At 37.7% G+C, this 15,076-nt stretch overlaps 1 protein-coding gene and 1 pseudogene across 1 annotated transcript in view; one reads left to right on the forward strand and one right to left on the reverse strand.

Moving 5' to 3' along the window:
- The window catches only part of CA10 (carbonic anhydrase 10 (inactive)), a 601,034-nt gene that overhangs the window by 299,721 nt on the left and 286,237 nt on the right, over positions 1–15,076 (forward strand). The window lies entirely within an intron of this gene.
- On the reverse strand, positions 207–1,425 carry LOC102474256 (dnaJ homolog subfamily A member 1 pseudogene; annotated as a pseudogene).

Here is a 15,076-nt window from a genome sequence, read left to right on the forward strand (position 1 = left end):
TAAATAATTTTTTAAATTTCCGCTGACTCATTATAATGTCTTATATGGTTGTTCTTTTTATTTCAGCTTTTATATTTGCATTTATTCTTCATTTAATTTTTTAAAACACTACTATAGATGAATAGTAAAACAAAAACAATAGCAATTAGTGAGCATATTATGATTACAGTCCTTCACTCATTCTCTACTGTGTATAAAATGCTAGCAGTGCTATTCACTGGCCCCATTAAGAGGTCTGACACTGAACACCACCTCGGGGATGATGTTCATCATCCTCATATGCTTCTCCATTGTAATGGCACCATTTTCCTGATTCAGATCAAAGTCCACCAGTTCTACCTGGTCAATTTCATCGGTCTCTTCTACTTCCTTCCTTACAGGTAGAAGTTTTTCCAGAAAAGAGAGTTTATTAGGAGACAGAAAGCCATTCTCAGGGAAGTTTACCTTAAATTCAATGATTAGGCGATCCTTTTCGTACGGTCTATGATAAATTGGCATGCCTTCACTTAACACATACTTGATATCTCCATGCTTGACAATCTGACCCGGGTGAGAGGTGATGACTATGGTTTGGGTGTCGAGAGTGGAAATTGGCTTCTGGAAGCCTCACAATGCTTCAACCAGCTGTATGTCCATACACTTGAAAAGGTCTTCTCTTTGACAAGTAAAAACAGTATGATCTTTCTGATCTAGTCCAATGATAACATCTCCTGGCTCCAGTCCTGGCTCTTGGTCTCCTTCACCATGGAATGTTATCTTCTGGCCATCTTTCATGCCTTTGTCAATATGAACTTCTCGAATCTTTTTCTCATGAACTATCTTCCTTCCATTGCAACTTTTACATCTATCTTTAGGACTGATCCGCACTGCATGGCCTTGGCACTCCATGTATACTGGAGTGAATTTGCTGAATTTGCTGAGCCATTTCAGATTCTATCTGATGAATTCTTGCATTCCAGTATCTCGGCAATTGGGACAGCACTCTACTGCCCCTTTCTTACTACCTCGGCCTTCACATTTGTCACAAATCACATTCTTTTGCAGTGCCAGTTTTCTTGTTGCACCATTATATAAATCTTCTAAGGTTACTAACAGCTGATGTACAACATTTTTACCTCTTCTTTCTCTCTACATCCTTTCTCCTCCTCCAAAAAACATATCAAAAATGTCCACTGGGGAGCTCAAACCACCACCTGCTCCACCCTCTTTAATTGCCTGCTCTCTTCCTTTGTATATAATTCCCCTTTTCTTTGCATCAGAGAGAACTTCATAAGCTTGAAAAATCTGTTTAAACTTCTCGCCTTCATTTGGATTCTTATTAGGGTGGTACTTCAAGGCCAGTTTCCTGTAAGCCTTCTTCAATTCTTTGTGGGTAGCACTGGGTTTGACCCCCAAAACATCATAGTAAGTCGTTTCCTTCACCATTTTCTACAACCGGTAAGCAGACTGAGGCCGGCGTGAGGGAGCAGGAAGGCACATGTAGCTGTGCACAGCTTGGGCAGTCGCTGCTCCTCAGCTTCTCACCGAGCATTCTGGAAAGTTCCGCCTTGTATGTTTGTTCTTATTTCATGTTTTTTACATTTTATTTTTTGTTTGCTTTTTCTTTACATTTTACATTTTAGTAGCTTAGAAGTTCCACCTTACTATTTTTTTTTTGAGAGGTTTTTGCTATAGGGCACATGCGCTCGCCAGAAAGACAGAGAGAGAGAGGCAGAGAGACAGAAAGCAAGCAATCACCCCCCAGGGTGGATGGCCACGCCACAATCCCTTCTCCTCCATTCTCCCCTTGGGATCTTGGGCACGCATGCACATGCGCCCGGCGTGAGTTTAAGCCACCGGGTCCGGGACTTGAACCACAGTCGACTACATGGGAGTCCAACAACATAGCCATTACGCTAACTGCTGGTACCACCACCTTACTATTAGACATCTTAAACTTTTCACAATCACAAATCCTTTTCCTGTCCCCATAAAAATGAAGCAGTATCAACAAGCAACTCTTTTAAACAAAATAAGAGCCAAATCACCAGGTATTCTTTAACTTTCCTTATTTTATCATTACTATCTCCTCTGAACTATTAAAAATTATCTTGAACTTTGGTTCCAGATTGTTAATTTTGTACTGTGTGCCTCTTCTGTTTTATGAATATCTACTTAATAATCCCATTCAATTTTACTGCCATATTTTGAACAATTACTCAGTATTAACCAAAAGTTTTACTAATGTCATTGCTCATTTTATCAGTATGCTATGTATTTCTGTTTCTCAGATCTATCTCGCTGAAAAACAACTTGAAATTTTGTCTGTTTTGTTTTCATAAAAAGTTAGGTGGGCAGTAAATTTTCCATGTTCTTCTATATCTGAAAATGTCATTTTCCTATCCCTATACATTAATGATAGAACTCAAGCTTCAAAATGTACTTCCTAGGCCAGCAGGTGGAGCCGTTGTTAAGGCGCTTCACTGTGACATAGCTGCCCACAACTCAGGTCCCTGATCTGGTGGCTTGAAAATCACTCCGGGCACATGTGTATGTGTGCCCAAAATCCCAAGAGGAGAATGGAGAGGGATTATGGTGGGGTCATCCCCTCTGGGAGGTAATTTCTCACTTTCCCTCTCTCTGTATCTCTTTCTCTTTCCTTTTTGGCAAGCACATGTGCCCTATGACAAAAACATAAAATCATAAATAAAAATATAAAATCCCTTCACTCTTTATAGGCCTTGATTGATTGTTTTACTATTTCTTATACTGGACATGAGAAGTTTGATGCTTGCAATTAAAGCCCTGGGTTTCAGAAATCCTTATTTCTGAATTTTCACTTTAGTTTAATTTCTACTACTTACTAGTTGTATAAGTACCTACCTTTAGCAACCCTCTTCTTCCTCTCCATATGTATGAGATAAGAGTATGGTACAGGGTCCTTATGTGATAAAGATGAAAGTAAAGTAAAGCAACACAAGTAAATAATAGACTCAGAGATGAGAATAGCAATTTTTCATATAAACCTTACATTTTTCTTCCTGGGAGCTTGAAAGATTTTTCTTTATTCCTGGGGATTTCAATGTTTTACAGTTTTGCCATAAAGGACCTAGTTGGCCTTTTCCTCCCTAAGAATTCAAGTCCCTTTTTAGCTCAGTGTTTTCCGTTTTTTATTTAGCTATGTCCTATCTTCCATCCTCATTTCTTTCTTTCCTTCTGAACAACTATTGCATCTTTTGCATGTATTCTCCAAGTGTATTAGTTTCCTCTTGCTCCTATAGAAAATTGCTACAAACTTAGCAACCTAAATAGAAATTGAGTCAGCCCATGACCTAGTGGTTGGGGCAGCTAGATCTCATGTGGCTGGAAAAACATACTGGGCATGTGCATGCATGTATCCAAAATTCCAAAAGAATAGAGAGATGGAGAAGGGATTGTGGCATGACTATGCCCCATGTGGGGGGTGTTTTTTGACTTTTACCCTCCCTCTCTCTTTGTTTCCATTTAACACACATGCCCTCTCACAAACTAAAAAATATAGCAAAATGGCTTAATGGTTACATTGCTGTACTCCCACGTCATCAACTGTGGTTCAAGTCCTGGATCTGGCAGCTTAAAACTCACATTGGGCACGTGTGTATGTGTGCCCAAAACCCTGAGAGCAGAATGGAGGAGAAGGGATTGGGGCATGGCCATCTCCCCTAGGGGGTGATTTCTCACTTTCTGTCTCTTTGTCTGTCTCTGTTTCTCTGGTGAGTGCACATGCCCTATAGCAAAAATCTCTCTCTAAAAAGATCTAAAAAAGAAATATATGTGTGTGTGTGTATATATATATATATATATATACACACACACATATGTATATATATATAAAACATACAATTTTATATATAATTTATATGCAATCTTTGTATGTATACACTCATTATACAATATATATATAATTATTTTATAGTTCTTGAGCAGAGAATATGAAATGGGTTTCCTTGGGCTAAAATCCAGGTGTGAGTAGGGTGGCATTCTTTCAGAGGCTCTAGGAAAGCAGGTATTCTTGTACTTTCTCCAGCTTCTGGAAACCGCCTGTATCCCTTGGCCCATGGTCCTGCCCTTTATCTTTAAAGCTAACAGCGTAGTATCTTAGACTCTGATGCTCCTGCCTCCCTCTTTTACTTATAAGGATGTTGAAATTGCATTGAGCCCACCAGGATAATCCAGGATAATCTCATCTCTAGATGCTTGGCTTAATCACATCTGCAAAGTCCCTTTTGCCTTATAAGGGAACATATTCACAGTTTTCAGAGATTAGAACACGGGCATCTTTGCAAGGGCCATTATTCTGCCTACCACACTAGTCTCTTTACTGTCTTAATAAGTTTGCCTCTGATTTTTGGCTTCATTTTCTGATAAAGTTCTGTCTTACCTTTTCAGAGCTGTGCATATGTTTTATTTCCACAATGGTAATTTTTTTAGTGATTTTTACCATAGGGTGCATGTGCTTGTTAGAGAAAGAGAGAAAGACAGTAAGAGGAAAAATGAGAAATCAGCTGCCAAGGAATGGCTACACCACAGTCCCTTCTCCTCCATTCTCCTCCTGGGATCTTGGGCATGCTTGCACATGCACCCAGTGTGATTTTCAAACCACCATGTTCAGGACTCAAACTGGTTGACCATAATGGAGTCCGGAGACATAAACACTATGCCATCTGCTGGCTCCCTCAGTGGTATTTTTAATTTTTAAGAATTCTGATTCAACTTGAAACGCACACAATATGCACACACCAAAAACAAACAAACAAACAAACAACTAGACAAGAATTTGCAATTATCTCTACTAATATGTACTAATTTTAATTTTTCTTTCTGCTTTCTGGATTAGCTCTTTATTCTAGGGATTTATCTATTTATTCATTCTATGGATTACTTTCAGACTATTTATTTGTGTTAAATATTGATTACTAAGTTATTTGTTCACATTAATAAATCAAGATCTCAGTGGACAGAATTGGTACTTGGAGTTTGTAATGTGATTCTCTTTACCTGCATAAGTTACTCCTTCCTCAACAGTGAAAATGGGCTGGGATGACAGAAGCCCTCACTTTTCAGGGGGTGGGGACTATTCACCATGAGGTCTTCTCTTTAAGTGGAGTGGGGAGTTACCCTTTAATGGCCCATTATGGTATCAGAATTACAGGAGAATAGGGTGCTGCCTCTTTTTACACCCCAGTACCTGCCCTCACAACCCATTATGAATGGTTCTCAAGTCCATTCAGGGATCCATCCTTTCAGCTTTACTCAGGTGACAAATGCTGCACCAGCCTTTTCAATGGGACTGACTCCTCTTTCAAGACTCTTCATTCATTCTCTCCTTTGCTACCCTCTAATCTTCGTGTTTCTTTAGAATTTTGCTGAAAAAGTATATTTTCTTGGTCTTTTTCTTCTTCTTTTCCTGTTTGGTGTTGTGGGTTATTGAGTTTCTTAATCTAAATTTTACCATCTCCCTTACAGCTTCAAAAAAATCCTCAATATTCTGATCTGCACCATGCAAGCTCCCTCTACTTTCCCAGTGATGTTATGGTTCTGTCCTTATTGGTTTGTATTTTGTATCATTTAATGGGATGTGACATTGGAAACATCTATGCCCAACCATCTTGAAGTCGAAATTCCCTTACCTATTATTTATTCTATTGCTGTGTGTGTAACAAATATTTGTTAAATTGTAACAAATATTTTTTAAAAGGAATAAGTTAAAATTCTATAGCTAGACAGTTGGTAGATAGAAATTTTGATCTATTGAGTTCATGAATATAGGGTCTCTGTGTCTGAATAACACTATGTTATTCATTTGGTCATTATGTTTATCAAATGTATCCATATATTTGATAGAGCTATGCTATATGCTGGAGTTGAAAAAAAAAGAAAGAAAAGGAAAGAAAAAAAGAAAGAAGAAACAAAAAAGAAAGAAAGCAGGACTTTCTATTCTTATGGTGTCTAATGTTTGTAGGATTCAATTTTGTACTTCAAGTTCATTTTGAGCATCTAGCATACATTATAGATTAACAGTTTATGTCATTCAGTGATTGTTTAGAAAATTCTTAAGGTCAGAGAATTCATTTCCTTGGACCTTGACTCCCCTGGTCTTGAAATTCTATACTAGAAATCACAGTCTCTTTGCTACTTTGGTTTCTCTCTATCCTCATGAACACTGAATTTAAGTCAAAGACACAGATCCTTCTTCCAGAGACAGAGCACTAATTTTGTAGCCATCACTCAAAATTCTCCAGTAGAAATGCTTTGTCCCCCACCTCCCAGCCATGTGTGCTGTTTCTGCATCTGGGTAGAGAGTCCCTTATTATAATCCGAGCTTTGGGTTTTATAGCCTGGATTTTCCCAGCATCTGGACAGACAGTTTCTACCCCTGCAGAACCAGTGTGTTTTATGTTACTCTCAGTTCCTTGTGGTAATTTTGTTTCCATCTTTTCATAGAGATATCACATACATGTTTCTGTATTTTTTTTCTTCCTTTATAAATTTTATTTTTTTTACATTCAATCACTGCACCTCTATAGCATACAAAATGAATTTTCCCAGCATGAATACACTGTATATTAGTCCAGTCAAAGATATTATCATACATATCATCAACAGATAATTTTCCATTTTTGTGTCTCTCAAATGTTTTGCTTCTTTTTCCCCTTTGATTTCTCTATTCTCTTCTGCAAGTTAGTCTGTAGCTTTATGTTATCTAACTCTTATAACAACAATAACATTAAAATAATGACAGTAATAGTCATATGTACCATTTATTGCATAAAAAGTGCTTTTATATACCATATTAATTTTATGTGCTTTCTAAGTGAGGGCAATGAACATGGAAACCATGGTGTCTTAAACAAGTAGCTTATATTTGTCACTTAATGAAAGGTCAGGGATTGGCAGCTGCTGGTACTAATCAGTATTATCAGTTGATCAATATTATCTATGATGGTTTATAGTTTTTGCATAACCTTTTCCTCATCATTTCCTTGGACCTTGACTCCCCTGGTCTTGAAATTCTATACTAGAAATCACAGTCTCTTTGCTACTTTGGTTTCTCTCTATCCTCATGAACACTGAATTTAAGTCAAAGACACAGATCCTTCTTCCAGAGACAGAGCACTAATTTTGTAGCCATCACTCAAAATTCTCCAGTAGAAATGCTTTGTCCCCCACCTCCCAGCCATGTGTGCTGTTTCTGCATCTGGGTAGAGAGTCCCTTATTATAATCCGAGCTTTGGGTTTTATAGCCTGGATTTTCCCAGCATCTGGACAGACAGTTTCTACCCCTGCAGAACCAGTGTGTTTTATGTTACTCTCAGTTCCTTGTGGTAATTTTGTTTCCATCTTTTCATAGAGATATCACATACATGTTTCTGTATTTTTTTTCTTCCTTTATAAATTTTATTTTTTTTACATTCAATCACTGCACCTCTATAGCATACAAAATGAATTTTCCCAGCATGAATACACTGTATATTAGTCCAGTCAAAGATATTATCATACATATCATCAACAGATAATTTTCCATTTTTGTGTCTCTCAAATGTTTTGCTTCTTTTTCCCCTTTGATTTCTCTATTCTCTTCTGCAAGTTAGTCTGTAGCTTTATGTTATCTAACTCTTATAACAACAATAACATTAAAATAATGACAGTAATAGTCATATGTACCATTTATTGCATAAAAAGTGCTTTTATATACCATATTAATTTTATGTGCTTTCTAAGTGAGGGCAATGAACATGGAAACCATGGTGTCTTAAACAAGTAGCTTATATTTGTCACTTAATGAAAGGTCAGGGATTGGCAGCTGCTGGTACTAATCAGTATTATCAGTTGATCAATATTATCTATGATGGTTTATAGTTTTTGCATAACCTTTTCCTCATGGTGAGATGACTGCACCAGCTCCACCCATCATGCTCACAAACAAGAAGAAATAAAGAGAAAAGGAAAGAACCTATTTCAGAAAAGTAATTCTTGAGGCTGTAACGAACCCCATTTGTGGGTGACTGACTAGATTAGTAACACATCAGCACCCTGTCTGAAGTTGGGGAGGGAGAAGGAACTTGAGAAGGGAGTTAAGGGTCCATTAACCGAAGTTGACCATATATTTGCCACACCTACATTATCTTATTAATACTTTTAAATAATTATTTATTTACTTTTTAAAATTGTTTTTATCATCATTTTTTAAAATTGCTATAGGGCAATTTTAACCATCATACTATCTGCTTTCCCTTATCTTATTAATATTGTATACATATCTACTATTGTTATCCTCCAAAAGATATTGTAGGTCAGAGAATTTGTATGACTAACCCACAATCAGGCCATCAACAAGAGGAATAGTTTGGATTTGAACCAATTTTCATCTTTCTTGGAACTCTCATTATTTCCACCTATTACACTCCCTCCCAGAATTGTTTACAAGACGGCAGAAGATAAAATTAAAGCAATATTGAAGGAACAGATGAATTATTGGCTTCCTAGCCTTGGTGTTTATGCATGAGTCTCTGTATAAGAAATAGTTTTGTTCAAGATCCTTCAGAGTCAGCTTTGAGAGATGAGTGAAAAGAACTTGCCATAACCTGCACAGGAAGTCGTGAACCTGAGTGTGACAATGAATTTGAAAAAAAAAAAAAAAAAACACAGACACACAACTAAAGAAAAGTAGGGATCAGGTGATCTGGGCATCTCTGATGGAGATAGCCACAGCCCTGAGCCATTCCTAAATTTACCCTTCTTTAGGACAAAAAGGAGGGAGGGAAAAACAGTGTGAAGCTAGATGTTTTTGTTGTTATTAACTGAAGCCATGGGACATTTTGTGTTTTGAGTTTTTATTCTAGCCTCCTCTTACCACTCCTGGCCTTCACTGGCCTACACATAGTTTCCTTTAACACTTGCTAGCCCTGTAGTCTTGGCATAAAAAAGCAGAACTATGTCCTTGCTAAAGCTTTTGCTAGCTCTGCAGTGTTAATACAAGGTCCATGTCTCCACTTCTCTTCAAAGGTCACTATTGTGCTGCTCAGATCTGGCCACTCCCCACAGAACTTGGTATTCAAATTCTAGTTGCATCACTTGCTAAAAAGTGACCATGAATTCATAACTTAATCTCTCTGCACTTCAGAGTTTTTATCTTCCTCTTTGCAACCATTCTTGTCAAGTCTGGTGATTTGTTCCAACCAAATTAATAGTCAAAAAGCACAGTTCCAACCTAGCAAGACCCAATAAAAAAATTCTAAAAAGAATTTTTTCAAAAATGCCTCACTTCTATCATTCTCCTGCTCAAAAACCATAGTAGTTCTATGGAGGGAGGACACTGTGAACTCGCTTCTCAAAAGAAACTCATAATAACTTTCACTCTCATTATCATAGAGTGAGGAAATGTAAAATACTCAATTTCTCTCCCTCCATGCAACCAGAGATAGCATGAAGCATTTCTACCCAGAGAGATATTAGTGAAAGAGTTGGGATTGGGTTGACCAGTAGTCCCTTTATCTTTATTCCTTCTTTCTGTTGGCAGTACAGGTATGGAGTTATAAATGGAACAAGTATATGGCCATCATGAGGTGGCAAATCTGAGGACAAAAGCCAGCTTTGGAGAATGACAGGGCAGAGCACACGTAACAAGCCTGCGTCTCCCATAGCATCATGAAGCCGCCATGCAAACCCTGGACTGCCAGCCTCCTGACTTCTGATTGTATGGGAGAAACAAACTTCCTTCTCATTTAAATCACTATCTATTAGGTTTGTGTTATTGGCAACTAAATGCATTTTTATCTGATAACAATTTCTCTCCAAGTATCAATATCTTTATATCAATGCTGAATGAAAATACCCTGGGTGCAACTTTTTCCCAGACTTTTCTTCTACTTTTTCCATTCATGATCTCTAAGATTCATCTAAACCAAGTTGCTTACTGTTTCTACCTCTATTTCAAGGCAAGGATAAAGTATGACCTCCTCCTTCAACAAATTCTTTTCATGGTACATGACTGGTGCTGTTTCTCTTTTCTTAGGACTTTGATCTCTTATAATAGTATTTTTTTTATTGAATTATAGTTGTAGGGATGTCTATCTCATCTCCCCCTTTGTGAATTCTGAAAAGTCTTTATTACTCACCACCAATCCCATCTGCTTCCCACATACACATCTTCAATTACCACACAACACTTTGCCCAGGTGGATCTTCAGGTGGTAATGAACAGATACCTATGATTATCTTTGGTTTTTCCCTTTTGTTTCATTTAAAGTTTACTTATTTATTTTTTCCATGAGAGAGAGAGACTGAAAGAGAGAAAGACAAACACACCCCCAATGTGCGACGATCTACCCCCAGCCTCAACTAGCCAGAATCATAAGGATACATGTCATATTTGGTGTGTGGAGAGGACTTGAATGTAGAACTTTCCTATATGGCTTCAGCATCATGGGGCATTGCATTACTGCTGTGTTGATGCTGCTGGCCATTTCCTTTTGTTTTAAATACCAAATATAATCATGAGCATTTCCAATGTGTCTCTGCTACTGTTTCCAGCTTTGTCAATTAATACAGTTTTCTTAGATTCAGAAATATATCTTTCCTACTGTTATTGACCTACCTGTGAAAACCTTGACGAGATAAATAGTATTGTTTGCAATGTTCAGTTTGTAGGACTCTTTCTAAGCTGTCTGTAGTGCACTAAGCAGAAGCAAGTTTTTAATTCTGTCCTTGGAAGGAAGGCAGGCAGTGCAAATTGCTCTGTGCTCCTGACATAATAGTCAGCAAGCTCAAAATTCAGCAATCTCTAGATAAGCAGAATGAAAGAAGCCTTGAGTACAGTGACCAAATGTGAATCTTGTCCTCTACAGAGCCTAGCACAGTGTCTTACAGATGCTAGTGACCTAATAAATATTTTTGGTTGGTTTTAAATGATGGTTTCAGTCCACCTCTTCAAACTGACTTGCTTTCTTTTGAAATATTGCTCAGTTATTTTTTATTTATGTGTATTATTCACACCCTGACTACTTCTCAAAGAGATTTGTGGTAACTAAAAGCTACAGGTACACCACAACATTAAGTCATTCAAGTGAAGTTAAGAAGACAGAAACCAAGCAACAAAAATGGCTCCATGGTAGGAAGATTTAGGGTAGAGACTTAAAATTCAACTCATTTATTCCTCCCAACAAAAATATGGGTTTGGTATTTTTACAAATGAGAAAAAGCAAGGATCAGAAAGATAGAGCAAATGGAAACAAGTTTCACACTCATGAATTTCAAAGCCCACAGCTCAAACGAAGCATCTGTTGTTGCCATAATTTGCACTCTTAACTTGGATATATACTAGGACAGAAGTAGGCTTCTACTCACCCTGCCTACTCCATTTTTATGAAGGAACTGAAACAAAAATTAGAGAGAGTAAAACATATTACACAACCATTAATTAACTGCAGTCTTATATTGTGTAAAGTTCCCTGCAGAACTCTAAGCTGCTAGCACATTAATAAAAAAAAAATTTTAAAAATCAGGAGGAAGTGACTCTTAAAATCACTTAGTTTGGCTCCCTTCTTTTCCTGGATGAAGAAACTAGGAAATTAACTAACTCAAGAAATGCAACTTATTTGGCTCATCTAATGCCAACTGACTTCCTGAAGACTACTTAGAAACTGGGATACACCAATTCTCTTTCTATCTAGGGACTGAGATCAGAGACTCATAGGTTGAATATGCCCAATGGGTCTTGATCTAGTAAGAGGGTTTTCACAGATGTTTAAGCAAGGAATATCTGGTCATGTGTTTGGTTACCTTTGATAATAACCTTGTTTTTATACATGCAGGTGAAACTTAACATTTGGAATTTGTAGTTAAATGGTAACCTTTCTCCACTATTGATATTGTAAAGGTGGAAATAGATCCTATGAGAAGGGAAATGGGAGCAGTTAGTCTCCCAAGATGGCCCAATGAACCAGGCTTCCTAGTAGCTCCCTTTAGTGTGCTCACATGTTGGTACATTTGATTCTTGACTGGTCCTTTGCAATCAATAGAATGTGGTAGGACACTGCATGATTTCCCAATCTAGGTCATGAGAAACCTGGTAGCCTCCTCCCAGGTCATTTGAGTTCTCACTCTTGGAATTGTCTCTCTCAGATTCCAGCCACCTTGTCTAAGAAGTTAAAGCTGCCTGTAGATGCCATGTGTAATGTTCTAGTTGACAGCTCATACTGAGCTCCCGTCAACCTTTAAAAGCAGCTTCTAGGCACAGGCATAGTGGCACAGAAGTAGCACAAGACTCAGCTATGCTGGAAGCTCTATGAAAGATTGGGATTCTGTTCCTAGATTCACTTGCGAATACCAGGCAAGCACTCACATGCCCATTATCTCGACTAGTTGGGAAAGGCTAATAGAACAATGTGGAAGATCACACCATGAGTTCTTTTTAAGGCTGTGTGTTTGTAGAACAATGTGGAAGATCACACCATGAGTTCCTTTTAAGTCTGTATGTTTATCTTTCTTTCTCTCTCAATAAATAAGCATGTTAAAAACTTTAAAAATAGAAGCAACTGCCAGTATTTGGAGTGAGCTGTCTTAGACACTGAAACTTCAACTCAGAAAGTCTTTACATAACAATATATCCAGCAACAACCTCATGAAAGACCCCAAGTGAGAGTCACCCAGCTGAGCCCAATCAATCCACAGAACTAAGTGTAATAACAACAACAAAAATCACTGTTTTAAGCCACTTCGTTTTGAGATGATTTGTTATGCAGCAATAGATAATGAGAACAGTAGGACATACTAAAAAGATATTTTTCTCTCCATTTTCCACAAAACTCAGTGGTAAAATATAATCAATACCTACTAAGCTCCAGAAGACGGTCAAATTGAAATGTATTTAAATACTCCTATCCCTCCAAAGATTGTGCCATTTTCGACTAAGTTACTTCTTTCATTCCTAAATGAAAAAGTAGGAGTAGAGGCATCTTGAAAAAGGAATGCAATTTTAAAATATCAAATGAGACAGGTATTTTGACATTTGCAAGAATAAAAAACAATTTAGGATACTTTAAGAGCTTTCCAGTGTTTACTTTCATATTATGTCACTCTGAGCTACAGAAAGTAGTCCTTATTATACTATTTAGTTATTTGGCACAATCTACAATGGCATCATGTACCCTTTAAAAATCTTAATTAAAATGTGCAGTGAACATTTATATAATAGCTTATTATATCTGTCAAACTGGACCAAGATAATTTTATTTTCTTTTTCTGTACTTTCTTTTTCTTCTCTCTCACTATCTCTCCTTTTTCTTCTTCTTCCCTTCCCTTCTTTCCTTATTCCTTTCATCTTTCTCTTTCTTCTTCTCCTACTCTTCCTCCTTCTTTAATCAATGTTAACTTCTGATTATCACTTATTAGGGACAAGAAAAAGGAATCTGGAAGTCTGATGTCAGGAACCTCTCAAGTGGCAAATATCTCACTAGGTAATCTCATACAAATTATTTCACTTCATCTTCACAAAAAACCACAAAAGTGGTAATGTTGTTCCTCTTTTGCAGGTGAAGAAACTAAATATGAGATAATTAAATAACTTTCCCAGTTTCACTGAGCGTAAGTATCTGTTAGAGCAAGGATCCAGGGACCAGTTGGCGTCATGGCTATGTCGCTGGACTCCCATGTAGTCAACCATGGTTCGCGTCCCAGACCCAGTGGCTAAAACTCACACTGGGTGTGTGTGTGTGTGTGTGTGTGTGTGTGTCCAGGATCCCAAGAGGAGAATGGAGGAAGATCCCAAGAGGAGAATGGAGGAGACGGGATTGCAGCGTGGCCATCCCCCTGGGTGGGTGGGTGGGGGGTGATTTCTCGCTTTCTGTCTCTCTGTCTCTCTCTGTCTGTCTCGCAAGTGCACGCACCCTATAGCAAAAACCTCTCCAAAAAAAAAGAGCAGGGATCCAAACAACTTTGCTTCCTTATTCCAAAGATCTTATTTCTTTTATACAATGCTGTATATTAATTTTATCTGTAGTTCCGTTGGTTGCTAAAAATTACATAGAACTGTCCAGAGTTTCTCCTCATCTCAGAATATTTGCCTACTTTTAGATGCAATTGCTAACAAGCTCTCAAGAACTGCCCAACTCCATTCTGTGTCCCAGCACTGTGGGCTTGCTTGCCTCAGACTGCAGGCTTCTGAGTTTCCTTGTCTAAGAATAGTTCTATTGGTGGGTGGAGGGGAGTATTTAGAGAGACCTTAACTTGAAGGCAAATTTATCTATCCAAAGATTGGCTATTTTAAAACATTTTTTCAAGACTTTTAAAGAATAATTTAGGGTTCTCCACCTAAACAGAACCAATAGGATGGATACACACACACACACACACACCTTCAAAAAGTTTGTGGAAAGATGAATATCTATTTAAGTATATACATATATATAGAGAGAGAGAGAGAGAAACTGCCACTATATATATAGTGTAAGTCTGAATCCTAGTCCAAAGTCCTAAGAACCAGGAACCTCAAAGTCTAAAGGCAGGGTAATATGGGGGTCCTGGCTCAGAAAGAGAGTAAATTCACCCTTACTCTGCCTTTTTGTTTTATTTGGGCTCTGGATGGATTGGATAATGTCAACTCACATTAGCGAAGGTCATCTTCTTTACTTAGCCTACTGGTTGAAATGCTAATCTTTTACAGAAACGTCTTCATAGACACACCCAGAGATAATATTTTACCAGTTAAATGGAATTCCTTAGCCCAGTAGTCAAGTTACACATAAAATTAATCATCACAAGACCAGCAGGTGGTAGGTGATTAAGGTGCTAGACTACCACATGACTGACTATGGTTCAAGTCCTGGACCAAGTGGCTTGAAAATCACACTGGGTGTATGTGTGTGCATGCCTGAAATCTAAGGAGGAAAATGAAGAGAAGTCACTGTGGCATGGCCAAACCCCCTAGGAAATAACTTCTCACTTTCCCTCTCCCTATCTCTCTCTGACTCTCTTCGGTGAGTACAACGCTCCCTATGGCAAAAAAAAAAAAAAAAAAAAAAAAAAAAAAAAAAAAAAAAGAACACACCACATTCACCAA

Source organism: Tupaia chinensis, unplaced genomic scaffold (genome assembly GCF_000334495.1).
Source record: "Tupaia chinensis unplaced genomic scaffold, TupChi_1.0 Scaffold000383_1, whole genome shotgun sequence".
In the NCBI taxonomy this organism is placed as follows: Eukaryota; Metazoa; Chordata; class Mammalia; order Scandentia; family Tupaiidae; genus Tupaia; species Tupaia belangeri.